Below are 20,255 nucleotides of genomic sequence, written 5' to 3' on the forward strand. Positions count from 1 at the left end.
TCCATGAGGAAGAAGAAATTCCACTTGTGGACTCCATCATCAGCTTTGTCCAAGACTTTCAGCCTCCCCTTTCTGACTGCCTGACCTAAACATTTTCATCTAATTAGCTAGCTCCCACAACCACATATCAGTCCTTACAAGAAATACATACATATTTATGAATCTTGCTGGTTCTATTTTTCTGGTGGAACTCTGACTGATACAGTGCCCAAAAATTATTTAGAAGAATCCCTCTTCATTTTGTGAGAATTTAAAACAGATATTTGACAGTTCAGATAACTGGTAATTAGCATAAGAGTGAACCGGATTTGTTTAGCAAGCCAAATTAAGAAAGCACAGGTCCTGGGGACCTATTTTGAAGCCCTAAATCAAGCCACGCTAAAATCAGCACTGCTTGTTTTATTTAGTGACCTGAGCCATTAAATTTCTCATTTTGCTTAAACTGGAGTTTTCTACCATTTGCAACTGGAGAATTCTTAAGTGATAAATATCCGTAGTTAAAACAAATTGTAACTGAAACACCTTTCATTACTACAGAAAGAGAAATAGAAGTCAAATGTTTTACTGACAATAAATGTATTGAGCTGCTTATGAAAATCAGCAATTTAAAAGAAAAATATGAACTATTATAAGGTAATTTTATTTGTCTTAAAAAGCTATGTGAGTAATCAACGATTTGATCAATGGCTCAGAAAATTCAGAAGTCTAAAAATATAATATTTGTAATTTCCTCAATAAATGCTTCCAACCTTTATTTTGCCACAGGAAACAGCAAAAGTAAAAGAACAAAGTTCATATTCCATTATGGGTAAAAACAATGAAACCATTAGAAATATATAGATTTTCATCTGCCAGTCTGTTTCAAATATATGTATACATATTTGAATATATATACACATTTATCCCATAAGACAAATTAACAAATAACAATTTTTAGTTATTTGCCATAATGGGTTTTTACCAATTTGAATTAAATTGTGAGGTAAAAGTGTTTCTAAATATTTGTAGAAGAAAGATGAAAATTGTGCAGTTGAATGAAAACAAGATAGTGACCTAGTGGACCAAGGCTTCATGGCCTAATGCTCAATTGGCTGGTGACCAGGATATTCTAAAGAAATTGTATTATCCGCCATGAACCTAATGAGCAGTCTCTGACATTGATAATCTTTGCAAAATACAGAATGCACAGTTAGGAAATTCAGTTTGGGGTACCTATCCTGTTCATTATGTGTTTGTTTGTTTGTTTGTTTGTTTATTTTCCAGGAAGAGGTTCTTCCCCACAGGATTTAGCTCCTGAAGTACGTCATCCCTTATAATGCAGCACCTCCCACCCCTGCCCCCTTTCCCTAGATTATTAGACCAGCAGTGGAGATCTAGCCATGGGGCATCCAATAAATTGATTGCAATGCATTAATCAGGTTCTCTGACTTAGATTTTTAAAATTATGACACAGAAATCTCTTAGTGATTTTTGGCTTGAAGTCTAAAGTCAGAGCATTGGTTAGCTATGTTGAGGTATGTAAGAGTGTAACCGGAAAAAGCCTGTTAGGAGAGATAGAAATAGAGATGATAGAGAAAAAAAGATGAGATCGAGGCAGAAAAGGGGTGCAGGGAAAGAAAAAAAGGAGTAGGAGTTGGAGAGGAGGGGAGGGGAGGGGAAGGAAAGGAAGAGTGGGAAGAGAAAAGAAGAGAAGCATAAAGCAACCCTAAAGAAAGAAGTATTCTCTCTTTCCTCATATATGACCTTAACTTTCTCACAGGGAATGTGTTAAGGCTGCTTTTGAACGATTATGTGAAGTAATGGTTCTGCTAACTAGAATTTAGGAATGATAAAGATTTACTTCAAGTGATGCTATCAATAAAAAAGTAAATGTACCAAATGAAAATGAATCTGAGCTAATGTTGACCTCTGTACTACCATGGTGAAACTATCTTTTCTCCACCTTGGATCATAATGCAGACCTAGAGATATAAATTGCTATATATTGCCCAGGATCATACAGAAAAAGTAATTAGAGGATTTGGTTTAAAACTCCAGGTTTCTTCATTCATGGAAATGTGCTGTGCTCAATTTCCTCCCCAAATTTCCCTGTTCTCCCATATAGTGTTATATGCTTATAAAACACACATTCTTAAGTTCTAATTATATTGAATTTTAACTATCATTTACAAAAATCAAAACAGTATTCAGATTTCCTACCTTGTTTTTTTCAATTAGAAAGTAAACATTTTGAAAAAGGAATCAGTTATCTCTATAGTATATAAAATATTTTGTGTGTCTGAAAAACAAGTAATTGCAATAACACTGTACTTATGAATTTTTTTCTTTAGTATTTGGACCATTGAAATAATTACAAGTAGAGCTCAAATGTGTTGAGAGACTGAGCAAGGCTAATTGATATGGGTGCATTATTCATCACTTTTTCTATGCATGTAAATATAGATGATAACACTCATGTAAAGTGCTTCAAAAGTGCTAAATGAAAGTGAGCACAACAGACTCAAGCTTTTTAATGCACTATATAGCCAAGCAAATACCGATGGTCTAAAAACTTATGGTATCAAAACCTATAATTCAAGTTCGTTTCCCTTCCTTTCTCTCCCCTTTCTTTCTTCCTTCCTGTTATGAGAACCTTTTGGAAGACATATATCTTCATCAGTTAGAACCTATATCAGTATGCACATAAATGTTCATTTGAGTATAATAATTAAAGTCAAAATAAACTGGTTAAGTTAGAATACTGAATGCAGGTAAATTAATTTTAAGAAGAATTTGTAAAACTGTGAAAAGTAATCTCACTTAACATAACGTATACTACTTAAATTGTTTGGAATCCAGCATTAGACTGTAAGCGATTTGAAAGCAGGGACAATAATCTTTATGGAGTAATCATATAGTCAGTTAGATATAAATCATTCCAAGATTTTTTAGGCACCCATCCAATATCATTAAGTCTGTATTTTCATTCCAAAATACCCAACCAATATTCATCAAGTGCCAAAAGCAAATAGTTTGACAGAAATAGATTACTTCAATATACCCTAAATGCTAAACAGAACTCACCCTTTTAGAATCACGGTCAATTCACATTCAGGATATAAAATTCTATTAGAAAGTAAAAGGATTGAGTACATATCATAATATTGATCAAATCAACAATAGAGGGGATGAGATCAGGAATTTGAGGACTGCAGGTACATCTTTTCGTGCTAGACATTTGTCTCTCTCATGCCTTGTCCTGTTGAGTTTGTGCTTTGGTGTTTGCTCTTAAAGTCCAAACTCTACTATCTTGTGTTCCTACCCTTGGATAGTTAAAATCTTACTGATTTTGTTTCTTAGTGGCTGCTTTTGTTCTTTCCACATCCTTAATTTCATACTTTGGTTCTAGCCCTGTCACCTGCCTCTAGCTCTTAGCATTATTTTAGTTTTATGATTTGATTGTCCTGCCCTGAAAGTAAACGGTATGCTGATTCTGACTGCTTTGATGTTGCAATCCAGAACAAACCTTTGGACAAAGGTAGTAGAATATGCAGAAGTAATACAAACCTTAGAGAATTACTAATTTATACTTTTGTTCAACACATACTTATTGAACACCCATTTTGTCAGGCATTGTCAAACTGATGTGATTTTCAGGCTTGATAGGAAATGATATATACAAAGATACAGTCAGACTGACCTGAGTTTCAATTTCATCTTTGATTCCAAGTACCTATTTGATTCTCAGCAGGTTACTTAGTTTCTAAGCCCCAGCTTCATCAATAAAGTTAGAAAAAGAGTGATCAAGGATGCGTTTTTTCTAAGCTAGATGAAATGAGATAGTTGGTATGTCAAAGATACTCAACATGCATATGTTTCCCTCCTTCCTCTGTTCCATACTTCTTATTTCATATGTGTTCTATTTCTTTGTAGCTGAGAGTTTGGGGATGATAATTGGAAATGGAGGTAATTTTATACAGGGTTCCAAGTTATAAATATCAGTTTGCTGGATGAATAAGTGCTTGCTAAAAGGACTCTGATTTTGGCAGGGCTATGGATGGTATAAGATATACTTGGTGAATCTCGCTTTCATACTCAATAAGCTAATGAACTGTATATCGATTGAAGATCTTAGGCTACAAAAGAAAATGTGAGATGCTGCTAAGAGGCCTAGGACAACTTCAATGAAACAAATGCTTGTACTCTCATAATGTACAAGGTGAGAGGTACTCGTGATATAAGTTAAAGAGGGCCATCCCTCTACCATGAAGATTCTCATATTCTCTCACAACTTCTCTAGAAACTAGCCATAAATTGGATATTTTGAGAGCTCTTTGAGAAAATACAATTTTTTAAAAAAGATAAAAGGCCACTAATAGGCATAATACAGTTAAAATATTCATAAAGATTTTTGCAAAGTGCTACATTTAAAATTACTTATCTACTTTGAGTAAAAATCTGTTTTAGCAATGACAATGGAAAATAAAAAGATAAATGAACACTCCTCTGAATGAAATGCATTAAAAAATTTATATAGATCCATTTCATCACAGCTCTTATTTTACTTTGGTATAAATAATTGGAGAAACAGCATACAGAAACATCAAAGTTAGCAAATCATACTAAGCTTCTACAAAAAACAGTAGTGAAATGCCAAGTCAATGTTCATAAGCTATAGGAAAATCTCCAGAGGCTATAGATTGGCAGAAAAATGGCATAAGGATCAAATGAGCAAGCTTATGGTAATGCATTAGGGAAAAATAGTCAACATTATTTGTTTAGGAATCTGAGCCATGCTTTTATTACTTATTCAATTGGTCCACACAGGTGAACTCATCTTACTGTCTTTATTCCAAATAGTTTGTTAAGACTACTCTCAGAAGAGATGATTTTCTGAGGACATTAACCCCATGTGCTACTATGGCCAAAACAGGCAAGTATAATCAAGAGAAGTATTAGTAAAACAAAATTGAAAATATTATTCTACCCACATAATTATTATCATGGAGAATTTTAAGTGGAATCCTGTGTTTTGTTCTAGTTGCAGTGCTTCCAGAAAGTCATAACAAACCTCAATGAAGCCTTTAATACAAACCATGATCAGATGTGGTGATAGTGGTATAGGAGGGGTACTATAGGGATAGGCATGTGAGTCAACCTCATAGAAATGGAATAAAATTACTTCATTTCTGATAGTAAAGACAAAGCTTGAAAACAGCTCTGAACAAAATCTATAAAAACACTGAGTTTTAAGACATTGATTGCCAGTCACAGATCAATGTGACTCTCTTCCCATAATTCTTGGAATAAGGAGTAGGTCAAAATGTCCACACTTTACTTTATATTATATGACCTCATACTAATCCTCCCCAATCACCACACTCGATCACAGGTACCAATCAGGGATAGGAATTTGAGCCAAGTGTAGCCAATATACTTCTTATGCAAAAACTAATGAACCGAATTAATCAAATTATTTCTTTCAAGATTTTGAACTAGTACCTCAGAATGCGACGATATTTAGAGATAGGATCTTTAAGGAGGTAATTAAGTAAAGATGAGGCTACTGGGGTGAGCCTTATCCAGTCTCACTGGTATCCTTCTAAGAAGAGGAAATTTGGGCATTTATATATATATATTTTTTTAATTTTTAACTTTTACAATATATTATTAGATGTGCATATATAACATATACTTATGCATATTCAAATATATGACACACAAATAAAAGTTTACATATATATTAATTGTCTCAAGAACTGAAGAAAAGCAGGACTAGAAAAAAGCTGTGCAAATAGAAATAGGTCATATGAGGATTGCTACACTGCCCAGTGGCACAGAAAGGACTCAACAGTGAACCAGCCCCTTTGCTTCAATTCACCTCTTATGCACAGACAACCCTCAGTGGGCAATCAATGGAGGTTTGAGGTTTCTTCAATAAACAGCAGGGTGGTATCAAAAGTATCAATCGTCAGAAGATTGCTTATTGCTCTGCACGCCAATGGTTCCCTTGCTGCCAATAATACATAATGTGTGAAAATGAGAAGGGGCTTTTTGATAGCTACTGACATGATCTAGAAAATTAGTGCTTGGATAAAATAAGCAGCCACTTACATACCACTGATATAGGCTGACAGTGGCAGAAATGTAGATTCAACAAACTGAATTTCAGAAAAACACAATATGCAGTAGGGTCTAAATAACCAGACTATTCCATCTAAACTTTCAGTTCTTCTAAATAAAGTAGACCAAAGGGGGCACCTGGTAGCTCAGTCAGCTAAGTGGCCAACTCTTGAGTTTGGCTCAGGTCACAATTTCAAGATCCTGGGAATCAGTGCTATATCTGGCTCCATGCTCAGGGGGAGCAGGCATGAGGATTCTTTCTTCCTCTCTCTTTGCCCCTTCCCTCACTTGTTCTTGCACATGTGTTCTTTTTCTCTCAAATAAATAAATAAATCTTTAAAAAATAATAAAGTTGACCAACATCTATTCATTCAAAAATATTATTAATGCTATACATTATGCTGGCACCCAGGACACTCAGAAAATGGTATATTGTCCATGACTTCTGATGTCTGGTCATTCCGTTGTTTCCTTTCTTCTCATCACTCAATCTTCCTTTCAGACATCAAAATAAAGCAAGGAAAGGACAATGTGGCTGTTTCATCAAGATTCGCTATAAAAAGAGAAAGATCTCTCCATTTGGGTTAGAATTCCTAAAGTGCATGTATTCTCCCTACATAATCCTGAATGCTGGTATCTTACTATAACATTTATAAATATTTTTATACAGGTTGAGCCATATTCACCTGTGTGATGTTCACCAGTTACCAGAGATTCCTATAGTGCATCTAGATGACAGTGATGTACAATAAACCAGAGCTAGACATATAAGAAGACACAGTTTCTGAGCTCAGAGAGCAATAGGAATCATTTATGCAAGCAACTAGCATTTGAGATGAACATGATTCTAAAGTGGCGGGAATGCCTACAGCTGCCAGGAGGAATTAGGGAAAACTTTAGAGTATGTACCTTGAGAAGAGACCTGAAGGAAGAGTGAGAGTTTGCGAGGTTGATTTAAGATGAACTAGAGATGTGTGCAAAGCCCAGAAAATGACTCAGCATATACAACTTCAGACAACAATTCTGTTTACAGTTATTCTCATAGATGAGCTACTGGGGATGCTCTCTCCTATTCCTTATTTTTAATCCTTGCAACAAGCTTTTGATGTTAGACAGTATTATTAAGGAAACTGAACTTCAAAGAAATTAAATACTTTAAATACTTTGTCCAAAATTACATAATATGACACAGAGGTAGGCTTAAACCCTAGTTTTCTAAAACTAAACCCAGTTATTCTTCTAGGGCAACAACAATAGGAAGACATTTTCTTATCACATGCTTAATCTACATAGCAGGGAATCTGGCTCTGGGTAGACTGTTAGAATTGTATTAGGTCCGTGAATATAGAAATCCTTATGCACTCCCGTATAAAATATCAAAGGGGCTCTTCTTATTTCCATAGAGAAGTGTTTTGACCCCTTTGAAATCTTAAAGAGGAATAAAAAAAAATTAAAGACAATATATTGTTCTCATGCCACCTTTTTAAAAAGTTCTGCTTCAGAATGAGGACTCGAGACCTGGAAATTACTAAAGGAACACCCAAATGTAGCTACTAAAAACTTTTCATCCATTAGTGGCCACAGGCAGTTTTCTATTACGTGTGGTGAGAGGGACTTACATTCCCTTTACAAGGTCATAGCCAGGAGATGACTAATGTCATTTTACCTTTGTCAGTAAGCACATTTATTGAGTGCCTACTCTTTGGAGGGCACTATAATAGGCATTGCTGGGAACCGCAAGGTAAACAGAACATGGTTTCTGCCTTGTTTCAGGCACTGTCAGAAAGAGAAAACAGCACTAGGGTGCTCCAAAATGGGAAAATAAACGTATTGGTCCTTTCAAATCAATGTCAAAATGGCTAGCAATATCATGCTTTGCTTTTGCAACTTATGCTAGAAGACAACACCCAAGGGCTATAGCCAGCTTGATGCATAGCCCTCTGAGACAACATAAAAGGGATTTGTCTAGATCTTTAAAAAAAAAAAAAAGTCATACATGTTATATCTTTAGCAGTCTTATAAAGCTTTTTCCCTGACTTTTATAGACAGTCTCAGAGAAAATGGAGTGCCATAAAAGACTTCTAACACTTTAAGTGACTACCTGGCAATATTCTCTCAACATCTGGATATCCTTAGAATGTTATGCAGTCATATATAGTCTAAAATCCATTACAGATTGAACGGAAGGCTAACAGCAGCAACAATATTCATAGCAACCCTTCAGGCACAGTGGGCTGTTATTCCTGGAGGCCAAATGCTGAGTATTGTTTTCTGTAATTTGAATCTCTCTGAAGTCTTTCTCGGTGTGTGAGTCTCCCTCATTTCACTACCAAATTCTGTTCCTTTCCTACCTGGCTAAAATTAGTGGAATTGTTAGAACCAGTTCTAAATATCTCAATCTCAATACTTAGCAAATATATTCCTTAGGAATCTAATTCACTGTCTGAAAATAAATATGGAACAATGAAAACCTAAAATGATATTTTACATAGTATTTGAAGAAAAGTAAATAAAGCTGTTCATGTAAATCATGGCAAATCCAGAAAATGAAAGCATGGGATTCTATTTAGATGGAAAACGTATAAGTTTCCCTTCCTCCAAGTATTTTTTAGTTTTATATGCTGACTTGTGTACAGGGTTAGCATCTTTTCAATGTATTCTGGTATGTGTATCTCATTTTGGGTTTCCCCAGACACGAAGATTATAGAGAAAGTTAGGAGTTAAAGGAAAACACTGGTAGGAGAGTGGGAAAATGAAACAAGGAAAGGAAAACAGAAGTGTGCGCTCATGGATCCTGGGATCACACCCTGGGCCAGAGGCAGACGCTCAACTGCTGAGCCACCTGGGAGTCCCTCAAAAGTCTTTCTCTAAAGGTTTCAATATTCTGTATTTCTTTAATGTGGATTCTATCAATTTGATGAATCCTGGCACAAAAGTAGATTCAAATCCAGTTTTTGTGTTTTATTCCAGGTTACAACTCAATAAAGGCAAAGTGGTATACCTCCATGAGAAATAACATAATACACTCTAATTATATTGATACTGTACTAAAGAATTAAATGAAATATTTGGAAGCTGTCTTCCATCACTTTTTTAAAAAGTTGATTCAATTTGAATGTGTACCTTGGGTATGGGGGGGTGGGGTTAGATTGAATTATTCATACTGTCACAATAAATGTTAGACATGTGAAAAACTGGGGCCTGTACTAATAAGCGAAAGGATTGGACTGTAAATATTGAAGATGAAAAGTAAGAAAAATGATAGAAGATTGTATATCTAGTTCCTTAGATTGTATTTTGAGCTTCTGATAATGTTAATTTTTAAGGGAAAAGAAAACAGTAAGTTTAAGCAATTTTGTTTGGAGGATAGTAGATAAGGTGGAGCAGCTGGGTTAGTGAAGTTTAGTCAATAATTATTTTCTCCTGAAATCAAGAATCTCAATTTGTTTGTGTCTTCTACGTAATTAAGGTAGAATAGAAGGGTGTGAAATAAGGTCAGATAAACACAGAGAGGGAGAACGATCAGAGCCAGATAATGTAAAGATTTGTAGGCCATTTGGAGAACTTTGACTTTTTCTCTGAATACAACAGAAAAATACTGGAAGGTTCTTAGTGGAGAGGTGACATCTAAGCAGAAGTGATCTGCTTGTACTTAAAAGTGATCACTCTGACTATGGTGATAAGGAAAACAGGGTAAGGGTGGGATTTAGGAGATTAGTTAAGAAAAGGTTTTTCTTGTGATGTAGGCAAGAAGATAATGATGGCTTCATCTAAAAAGTTACAGGTGGTGGTGGTAAGAAGTTAGATTCTTAATATTTTGAAATTCTTGCTGACATAATTTGTTATTTTATTAGATTCAAGGTATGAAAGGAAGAAAGAAATGAATTTTGACTCAAACATCATGACAAACTGAGTTACTATATTTGAGTAGGGGAGTTCAAATTTGGATTTATTAAATGTGTTATGCCTTTAAGATACCCAAAAGAAACCGTGTCTAGGTAGTTGGATATATAAGCCTGACGTTTAAGAAAGGGGTCTAGATAAAAGATACAGTTTGGGAGTAATTAGTAATAAGTATTATTTAAAGCAATGACTTGGTGGGTTCACCTAACGAGTGAGTATAGGTAGAGTGAATAAAGCATGAACCTGGAGCACTGTGAGACTTGCCAGTCAGGAATATGAGAACACACAGGAGCTATGAAGATGTAGCCAATGAGGCAGAAGCAGAACCAGGACGAAGTAAGGTCTCTGAAGTCAAAGAAAGAAAATATTTCAAGGGGGAAAGATAGTAATCGACTGTGACCAATGTTGATGAGAGTTCAAGTAAAATGTGAAATGAAAATTGATCTTCTCATTTAGACAGATTCAGCTGATTGTTGACCTTGTTGAGAGTGGTCTCCATGAAAAAGAGAGAAATCATGGTTGAAGTGGTTTAAGAAAGAACCAGATGAGAGGAACTGGTATTGAGTAGAGACAACTCTTGCAATGAGTTTTTCTATGAAGCAGAGAAAAGAGTAACTAGAGTCAGGATCCTTTTTTGGGGTGGGTGGTAACACATTAGGAAATATTAGGCATGCTAGTAACCTATGGGGATGATAAATAAAAAAAATAAATGCAGGGACAGCGGCTGAGCATCTCCCTTTGGCTCTGGGCATCATCCCGCAATCCTGGGATCCAGTCCCCACATCAAGCTCCCTGCATGGAGCCTGCATCTCCCTCTGTCTCTGTCTCTGTCTCTGTCTCTGCCTCTCTCTCTCTCTCTCTCTCTCTCTCTCTCTGTGTGTGTGTGTGTGTGTGTGTGTGTCTCGTGGATAAATAAAATCTTTAAAAAAAAGAAAATTAAAAAAAAAACAATAAATGCAATGCAATATAAAGAGGAAATAATGTTTTAAGGAGCCAAGGGAGGAAGAAAACTAGTAAAGAAGGAAAAGAAGCTAGCTTTTAGACAGGAGCATAGACAGCACTCTCAAAATAACAAGCAGAAAAGCAGAGTAATTTAGATAAAATAGAGATGGTTGATAGGAGGTAGTTGCATATGGAAGTTCTCCTCTGCAGCATAAATTTTCTCACTAAAATAAGAAGAAAAGTCAGAGAAGAATACAAATTGGAGAAGAGGTAGAAGACTGAAAAGAGAGGGATCATGTGAAATGATGTAGTGGAAGAAAATATGTAATGAAATTCCCGGGCTATAATGTCATCTATTCAGACAATTGTGTTTAATAATTTAAAATGAGAATAATGAACATTATTTTGTTTGCCATTTTTCCATATTTTGTTTGCCATTTTTCTGTTCGTGTGCTATCTGCTTCTTCTGTCTATAAATAACTGCCTAGATACCAGCGTATAGATATGGAGAGTTGAATTTGACCAAGTTAGCTATCTTGCCAAGAGAAGAGAATAGATAAAGAGAGGACAAGAGAGTTGAGGGTATGGGTAAAAGAGATTAATTTGTGACTGAAAAATCAATATATTGTTAATATTTGAAAAGTTTTGGGGCACATGGGTAGCTCAGTGGTTGAGCATCTATCTTTGGCTCAGGTCATGGGGTCCTGGGATTGACTCCTGCATCAAGCTCCCAGTGGGGAGTCTGCTTCCTCTCTCTCCCTATGTCTCTGCCTCTCTCTGTGTGTCTCTCATGAATAAACAAATAAAATCTTAAATAAGAAAAGGTTCATTGTGATGTCTTTTTTAGAGAAAACCAAATAGATGGCAAGAATTGAACTTAGAATACTCCCAAGGTGGGGGGCATGAAGATGTCACCAGCTAGACCCAAGACCTGTCCTTTATTGCCCACCTGCTTGTACTCCCTAATTGTCCTGTCTCATTCCCTAAGCTCTTCTTTCTGGCTTTCTTCTTGATTCAGGCAAAGGAAACCCAAAAACCACTCTCCAAGTGATGGTGACTGCCCTGACAAGAGCTTCTGCCCACCTGGCCCTCCCAGATCTTTGTAACTAAATCTGACTTGTGCCAGTGAAGATGAACAGTAGAGTAACCTCTGGAAGGATCTACAATTACCTTTACCTCTTTAGAATACTAAAATCTCAGGGCACCTGGGTGGCTCAGTCAGTTAAGTGTCTGCCTTTGGCTCAGTTCATGATTTCAGGCACCTGAGATCCCGCCCTGTGGGGTGGGGTAGGGGAGGGGGGTGTCTCAGCTCAGTGGGGAGTCTACCTCTGCCTCTCCTTCTGCCTGCCACTCCCCCTGCTTGTGCCTGCTCTCCTTCTCTCTCTTTCTCTCTCTCTCTCTAATAAATAAAATCTTTAAAAATAATACTAAAATTTTCACTCAAGGAGGAGCCCCAGGTGCATTTATATAACATAGAATGTATATACAGGCATGGTTTCTTTTAGGGTGCCTGTGTGACCTTATGCCTGCCTCTATATCCTATGACAAAGATTCCTTGCCTAAATATTCATTCTAACCCTAAACAAAAGGAACTCATCCATTCACTTTCTCTTGGAGGGTTTGGTCCACAGCTTTGGAAGCCATTTTTGTGATCTCCCTATTTGCTGTCAATAAAAGTTTTGCCAGACAACTAAACTTGGTGCAGTTTCTGACTCACCAAGAAGTGAACTCATATTTGTTCAGTTACAAAGAGAATGTATTAAAATACATTAAAAAGTTTCAAAATAATTTACACACATTCTGGTACCTGTGGGATAGGTCCAAAGACTTTTAAGTACTAAAAGTCTTTTAAACACGTGGTCATTTAAACATGTTTTAAATGGTTACTATGTTTACTATAAAAAATCTAAAATAATAAGTGGTATTAAATATTAAAAATACTATATTTAACTATTTTTAACCTTAACATTAATTTTAAAAGAGTTATCTTACCCAAGCCTTATAATTATAATATTATATCTAAAAACTATGCTGATGAAACAAAAAATGCCTTAAATCACTTAACTTTAGTGTTTGAAGAGATCTTAGAGACCAACTGTATCCTCATCTGGCTTCCAGACTTTGAGATGAAGCAGAACGCAGATGAAGTCGTATGGCATAATTAAAGCTACGTGGGTAGACCAGAGACAAGAGCTTAGGTATGCGTTGCTCATCTATGTTCGGAGAAGCAAAATAAATAACTAAAACCATCAAGCCTTTCCAACTGACCTTTTTTGGTTAATAAGTATTCTCCCTGAAAGTGTGAAATTGCTAGGTTACACACCACACCCGTCTCCCTGTTGTTCCAGGCTCTGCTGAGAAAGATATTCATTATCATGGGGCCCATGTCTCTGTACGTGCAGCTGCTGTTTAGGAACTCAGGCAAGGATTCTAAATTTAAAAGGACAGAGGCACACTCCAAGGATGAAGGACTGCTTGGCTTCTAGAGATTCAGTGATATTATGGACAACTGTAAAATAGCTATAGTAAGGAATTACTGACAAATACTATAAGGAAAAGAGGCAGTATTTTGAAGGAAAATTTGGAGCAGATTATGAGGGATAATCTATAAGAGCTGAAATATGTTAGACTATCAGTCCCAAAGATAAGGGCAGATAAGCCCTTACAACACCACCTACGAAAGAATGAGCTTTTGCCCATGGTACTAACTGAAATGAAGTCTATAATGACATGTATTATATGTCAATGCAATAATATACAATAATACAATAATTATATTATTGTAATATTGGACAATGGTAGACAAAATACATAATGTAGACTAAATTCTATTAAGATTATTATTATTTTTTTTCCTAATGAGACCTTGAGGAACTCTTCCTGTGGTATACTTTCACCAGGATCTTTCTACTCCCTTCTTATTCTGTTCTCATCTTGATCAGATTTAGGTCTATTTTAATTCCTAACCCAAATCAAACTGTCTTCTTTATATCCTAATTGCACTATGGTGCAGTTAAGAAGAGTCTTTGACAGACTTTCAAGTAGCAACAAGAGCATCTGTTCTCGGCACGAGTGTGATTTGCTTGCCTGTACCATCCAGTTACCCTTAGCTCTTACTATTTCAGCAGGTATTGCTGGCCACGCAGGTGTTCCCTTGCTGGCTCCATCCCCCTTCTCATGTTCTTTCCACACTGCTCACAAAAGCCCTGCAAGTTCATGAAAACAATTACCCCAGGTTGAGGAGGACCATTTGGTCAGGAAGAGATATGAAATAATTCCACCCTGCTACATTCTTCAAAACACTCTCTTATTATCTTCTCATTTCTTTCTTCCTGATTTATTTTCAGGTATTAGTAACGGCTAGTAATTTATTTGCTGAGTATTTTCTGTGCCATTTAAAACTGAGGGTTTAATTTAGAGTTGGACCTTGAAGAATAAACATCTCTTTCCTATTAAAGCTGCCCATATCAAATATGCTCAATCAAATTAGGTTCAGAAGGCAGTTATTAAACCTCTCATGAGAACAAAGGCATTCCAACCAGCAGTTTCTAGAGAGAGCACCCATACAAAATACAGGGTGCTACATTTTTTTCCCAAAAACTCTCTTTTATTGAAGTTCCTCAGAAGTGAGATTAGCTATATAATCAAGTGACATTTTTAATATAGAAAACTTAGACTTTGTTTTTGAAAACAGACCCTTAAGTCCACAATAATGTCTATTCTCAGTTAAGTGATTCTGGTATATATTTTGTCATGTGAAATAAGGCCTGTAGACAGAAATATAGTTCCAGAGGCCTTTGGGTAGTGTATGGGAAGTAACAGTTCACATGAATTGAGAAATTAAAGTTGACCTTTCACTGAGAACAGCCCAGCAGGAGGCCTTTGTAAATATATATTCCTGAGAGGGGCAAGCCATTGCTCACTATTCAATTCTTGATGATAGGTACTTTGGTACATATCAAAATCTTGCACTTCCAGCATAGAAACTGACATACAGTGGGCTCCCAATCAATTTCTAAGAAAATTAAAAGCTGTCAGGTTTTCATATAATACATATTTTTTTAACCTTCTAATCTCATTATATAATTACGGAGTTAACCACTAAACTCTGTTCAAAGACAATCTTTCAAGAGAACATGGAGAATCAATCTTTCTGTGTTGATTTATTCATGATCAAAAGACTGTGTGCTTTCATGAAATTTTTAAAACAAGCAAAAAAACTGCAGTAACAAATAATAATTTGCAAATTCTGAAATTTCTAAAGTTTCCCTACCAGTTATTTTCTTTATCAAGTAGCCATCAAAGCCTCTATTAAGCAAACATCTGTCAACTGATGTTGTTTCAAAAAAGAGAAAAGGAGAGAGGAAGAGAAGAAAGAGATGAGAGAAAAGAAAAATTTTTAAAAAGTTCAACTTAACTGAATTGACAGGTGGCATGCAATTAATTTTAGAAAAGTCATGTATTAATATTTTATCTTGCCTACCTTCTAATAACTTAAATTTAAAATTTTAAACAATTTATATAGTACCATTATTTTAAAAATGGAGATTTTTTCTCTGTTACATGATAGAGTGAAATTCCCAATAATATTTTCTTCCTGAGAAATATTGACAATAAAAAGGAAATTTTTAATGTTTCCTCATTATAAATAGGTTGGTTTGTATAAGAACAAATTATTGCAGTTCTTAAACTTTTTTTTTAATTTATAAAATGACAAAGATAAAATTTATTTTGTGAGAGATGTTATGACTGTTAATTAACAAATTAAATGAACCTAGAACTACGTTTGTTAAATAATAAATTGTCAAAGAATGATAGCTGTCCTCTTTTAAATATTTTAAGCTGAAAATCCCTGGGGGATAATGATGAGAGTTAATTGCATGGCCTTGAGCAGACAATACAATTTCTTCGAGGCTCCCTTTCTTCATCCCTGAAATGGTCATAATAAAAATGTGCTTCACATTTCATATGATTCTTGTGAAGATCAAGTAAGATAAACATGAAAGGCTTTTGAGAATTATAAATCTATAGTAAAATACAGTGGGAGATTAGAAATTAAAATTTGCCTCTACTTAGATTTCTTTTTTTTTTTTCTACTTAGATTTCTAATTTACACTATATTCTATCTTTGAAACAGTTTGCAAAAATGTTTTGGTGTGACAGGAAAATAAAATACATGGATTCAAACAAGAAAAACAATTATTTATTATTATCTGGATATCTGTAGAGTATTCAATTATACCCTGCATTCATCCTTGTAAATGCTAAAGTGCTTCTTTGAAATCAGCTAATGTGAATTTCTACTTAGATAATTATTGCACAGCATCAAGTGGTACTACTTTATTTTTATTTCAGGCATTATTAAAAATAACCTATGGTAACAGAAACATTAAATATATTCTAGAGTACTTTTAGAATTGCTGTTCTCCCATAACTGATGCTCAGTCTTCTCAACTGTTTTTCTTCAGGCTATTAACTCCAACTCTGTAATGAAATAGCATCTTAGCTAATATGAGGACCTCAGACCTCAGTGCGCCATGGTAATTAAGGGTAAAAAAATCTAACATGCTTAATATGATATTCTCCTCACCTATGAATTTAATAAGACTACTAATTGATATTTTCAATAGCCATTAAAATATGTCTCATTAAGAGCTGATTTAGCTGCTCAGTTCCTAAGTGTTCAAAGGCCATTTAAAAAATTAAGGATCATTTGGTTTCAGGTAAAAACATAAGTCCAGGGGACACTGAAAATAGTAATCTTTCCAAATGCACCATGATTGTAAAAAATTAATATTCTAAAACCCACTTAAAAAAATTTAGTGCCAAAGGACTTGCCTAAGTATAGCACTTAACACAGTGTCTCACCCATAATCAGCTCTCAGTAAATATTTGTAATTTATTCTTTGACTGAAAAAGCTCTTAATATATCTTGTTTTCCTTATAGGAGCAGCTCCTTAAAATGCAGGTAAAGCACAAATAGATCAAGCAATTTACACCAGCACATTCATTTCTTTCTAGTGAAATCTTCTTTAATCTTTTGTTGAAAAGTGTTAAATAGCATTTTAATTGCACTGGAGAAATCTGTTTAACGCAGTACAGCAAGAAGAGGACAGGGCTTTCTCTAATAGTTCAAATGCACATGAAGACTGGATATCTGTTATTTTCTGGTTCTTATGAAGCAATGGGGCTAGATTTCATAGCTTTCTGTAGAAAGCTTGCACATGAGTGCACGTGCACACACATGCACATGTATGCATACACCTAACTATCATACATACATGTCACAGACTTATGCTCTTCTGCTAAGGCAGAAATTACCTTAGCAGCCACTAGTAAGACTTCAACAACAAATAAAAACTGAGATTGTCACAACTGGGTAGACCTATGGGAACTACCCCCACGTGTAGATGCTGAGGGCATTGAGCCTAATGTAAAAAATCTGGTTTACTGGCCAGATCAAATGCCAGAAGAATTCCATAATAAATTCAGATATTCTAAAAATATGGACATACTAGAGATTTAGATGAAAGAAAACTTTGAGGAGTGACCAAAGGAGCAACAGAATCAGAAAACAAAAGACTAGCTTTTGCATTTATATACCAAGTACCATATTATCCCATTACTACTAAGAGGAGCCACTCCTTTGTGAGCATTTCAACAGGCAAAATGCTGGGCTTAGTGAGTGAGAATATATCTCTGTGTGTATTTAATCTCTGAACAACAACAACAATGAAAACTAGGGAATGAGTATCAGTAGCCACCATTTTACAAATAAGTTGAAGTTTCTCGAGATTAGTTAACTTGCCTGAAATTACATTAGTAGCACATGTAGAAAGTAAAACATAAATAAAACTCATATCTATCAAAAGTCCCAGTTTTGAGCTTGGAACCTCTTCCAAATATACCAGGTCTTAAAAGATTGCTACTATTTGAGATAAATGTACATGACACTAGGAAAAATTCACTAGATGTTGAAGAATTATGCATAATTATTTCTTAAAATGTAGATACATTCCTTAAGAAGGAACAAATTTAGAAGTGTGAGCCTACATGTTATGTGCAAGAGTATGGGAAAATGAAAAGTATGCTAGTGACTCAAGTGGAATGGAGAGTAAATCTCACCTATATTTTCTGAAGCTTTTAATAGTCATAGTTAACACTTTTTAAAATTTAAATATTGCATAGATTGCCTAATTAATTTTACTAATAAGATATACTGACCCTCATCTACATGACTTTATCTGAATAATAATCACTATTTTTCCTTTATTTCCCAGCATAAGGCATGCATTCTGGAAGCCAGTCTCATTATCCTTTCTCCTGGATTATCTGTCTCTTAATACTGAACTTCCCAAAAGAAAGCCAAGATGTAAAAACAAATATTACCAGACTCTAAAAGCCCACAAGGAGAAATAGAGAAGAACCTTGCATGACCAACACTGCCAAGTTAAGAGTAAACATTGCCAAGGCCAAGACAAGCATGGTGTCTAGCACAGAGTTAAGTGTTCAATAATCTCAGGCCACAGCATAATGAATGGAGCTTTTCCTTAAACCTGTAGTTATAAACTGAGGAAAAAGCAAATTCTAAAAGCAATAAACATTTGTCTAACTTAAGGCACTGGAAGAGGTTTCCGACATCTTTTCCCTCAAACATCATTACCCTCAAACACATTTTCCTCCATCTTCATCCTAAATGTAAAGGGTAGAGAAGGGGAAGACGGAATCAACAGAAATCACTGAAATCATCATGTTGGTGTTAGAAGTTACTCTCTGCGACCCCAGAGGGTAGAATAAAGGTGTGTATTCCTCTCCTCCAAAGATAAATATGACAAAGAGGTAACTCAACAGAATCACTTGTAATATCAGGAGTACCTAGGACACCTGACCTCATATTCCAGGGCTGATTATTTGTTCCATTGGAAAACTGTAGGTCCACATGGGGCTGCTCCTTGCAGAGTAGAGAAGAGCATGGTGCAAGTGTTCTCAGAGCATTTGAAGCCATGTTCCCTGATGTTTGAATTATACATGAAAACAAGAGGCTTGCTGAGATTTTCGTGGACAGTGTGCCTGGGAAAAACAATATGTCGAACCACCCCCTCTGCATATAATTCTTTATGAAGGATGCTGAGAGTATGTAAGAGTCTTCATACTCTCAGCAATGACTCTTTGTGAAGAGGTCTGAAAAAACAGAAACAGAAAGAGGCTTTGAAGATGCAATGCATGCTGTTACTCCTCTCTACAAGAGCCCTCACAGACTTAGAGGACCACAGCAAAGGGCTGAATGAACCAAGTCTGCAGAAACAATCACATTGTCAGAGGCAACTAATAGAAAATGAAATTAGACCAATACTAAGAAAAACCTGGGAAGATGTTACACCATCAGTAGAGAACTAGTTATATAATAATCCTGCTTTCCTTGTCCTCCCACACATTTCTACTCTCCACCCCACAACTTGTGCGGAGGAAGATTAGGAGAAAAGATCATAGAACAAAATCACTACTTCCTTTACAAGATGCTCATCAAGTAGAGAAAAATGAACTCATTAACTAGGTCCATCTTTACTTCAACTCCCTATAGCCACATGTCTCAGACATGCTGGGAAAAGGGGACAGGAAGAAGAAGTTTAAGTCTAATATGAAATTGTAGTTTGGGATAAGGCTAGCCTTTTAATAATGTAAGGTAACTGAAACAAAGCATGAGATCTTCTTAAGAAGCTAAGAGAATGAAAAGGCATATTTGACAGGCCACAGTTGAATTCAATGATCAGAAAATAATAAAACTGATTTATATTTATGTCCCAGTGGAGTGAGACTACTCAATAAATTGATTATGTATTTGACTGAATGAATGGAATATGAATACACAAATCCATGAATAAGTAAATGGCAACACAGAGAGTGACATTTTTCTTATAGTAACCTTTTTCAGGATCTCCATTTTAGTAGTTGCTAGGAAGCAACAGTACGCTAGTTATTATTGCTCTGTGAGCCACACTACAGTAATAAATGCTCTTCTATTCTCTTAACCAGACTAATTTTTTTTTAATTTATCCCAAATTCTCCAAAAGTTTGTGTTTCCCCAAAGTAGGATCCTGGTATCAATGATGTATGAGAGTAATTATTTGCCTTAGCATTTCTGCAATAAGGAGAATGATACTTTCACATGGCAAAAGGGATAGAGCACATAAAAATGGTTCCACAAGGCTAAAAGATTCTCTGGTCATGACTTAAAATGCATTTCACTAAATTATATTAAGATGACATACACAATTGCTATAACCAAGGATGAATTAAAAATCACAAAG

General features: G+C 35.4%; 1 protein-coding gene and 1 pseudogene across 1 annotated transcript in view; one reads left to right on the top strand and one right to left on the bottom strand.

The window, feature by feature from the left end:
- The window catches only part of LRP1B (LDL receptor related protein 1B), a 1,825,680-nt gene that overhangs the window by 783,555 nt on the left and 1,021,870 nt on the right, over nt 1-20,255 (bottom strand). The gene's annotated exons all lie outside the window — the stretch shown is intronic.
- The window catches only part of LOC140611570 (large ribosomal subunit protein eL8-like), a 40,340-nt pseudogene continuing 34,036 nt past the window's right edge, over nt 13,952-20,255 (top strand).

This window comes from Canis lupus, chromosome 20 (genome assembly GCF_048164855.1).
Source record: "Canis lupus baileyi chromosome 20, mCanLup2.hap1, whole genome shotgun sequence".
Classification (NCBI taxonomy): Eukaryota; Metazoa; Chordata; class Mammalia; order Carnivora; family Canidae; genus Canis; species Canis lupus.